At 42.5% G+C, this 1,000-nt stretch overlaps 1 non-coding gene across 1 annotated transcript; it reads left to right on the top strand.

The window, feature by feature from the left end:
- Positions 1 to 749: 749 nt before the first annotated feature.
- LOC148938787 (U2 spliceosomal RNA) lies at positions 750 to 941 on the top strand. The gene has a single exon (XR_016143626.1). It is a non-coding gene; the product is annotated as a U2 spliceosomal RNA (small nuclear RNA).
- The last annotated feature ends 59 nt before the right edge of the window (positions 942 to 1,000 follow it).

Here is a 1,000-nt window from a genome sequence, read left to right as displayed (position 1 = left end):
ATGCTTGTAAAAACTTCAGAGATGGCTCATTTGATTGGAAATTGAAAGTTCTAGTTCAGTTTTTTAGAGTAAAAAGAGATTGGAGGGCAACTAGCCCCCCCCCCATGCTCCTTTTCCCCAAATACATGCAATAACAATTTTGAGATAGGCATTAAGTTAAAAATTGCTCAAAAGTCAGATAGCAAAACTTCAGGTGTCCTCACTACCCCCCAGGGCCTGGGGCAGGCATTGTAAGTTGTGCTGCATTGGGTCACAGAGTATAATTATAGTAATCGGAGGTCCGACTCAGTGAAATTATGGGATACAGAAATTGCAGCGCACACACGGACAGTGCTCAAACTAACACAGGAGAAATTGAGCTGGTGGGCATCCTCGTCAATAATTTTCCCCGAACTGTTGGACAGGAAAGTAAGCATGGTCGAGCATTTTCTGAACATAGCGCACGGGAATTTCTGTAAAGTCTCTAGAGTTCCACATGGGGTAGAGGTTTATCGCAATTCTACTAAATGCAGCCTCAAAATAATCTCTACACTGGAACTGAACTTCCGCAATCCAAGGAACGAATTGAAAGGTGGATATTGCCAGCAGGATCAAAGGACCTGAATAGTGCTGATCATTTCTATAAAATGGCCATCAAAACTTGGACACCATTAAAAGTAAAGTTAGATTTTGGGCAAAAAATTGTCTGGCTTATTTTTGGCTTATTTTTCAAAGGCTGCGGCTTACTTTTTTGTTCACAATCTGGCCACACTGCTTCTCAGCCTTTTGGCTAAATTCAAAGTGTAGTATCTGTTCTTATCAGCTGAATATCTGATACGGTCCCTACATGGGGCCCAGAATATTAAACTGATTTTTGGAAACCGAAGGGATGTCGGGGCTTGCTCCGCTCCCTTCACGCGTTGGTCTGGTATTGCAGTACTTCCGGGATCGGCGCACCCCTTTCGAGAGGAAATCAAAATCAATGACGTATATTGCGTTTCTCAAATTTTATAGAAACCAC

Source organism: Artemia sp. Qi Xiang Cuo, unplaced genomic scaffold (assembly GCF_049724085.1).
Source record: "Artemia sp. Qi Xiang Cuo unplaced genomic scaffold, ASM4972408v1 HiC_scaffold_2416, whole genome shotgun sequence".
Taxonomy (NCBI): Eukaryota; Metazoa; Arthropoda; class Branchiopoda; order Anostraca; family Artemiidae; genus Artemia; species Artemia sp. Qi Xiang Cuo.
Note: the sequence above shows the minus strand (reverse complement) of the source record. Positions and strands in the feature narration are given on the sequence as shown.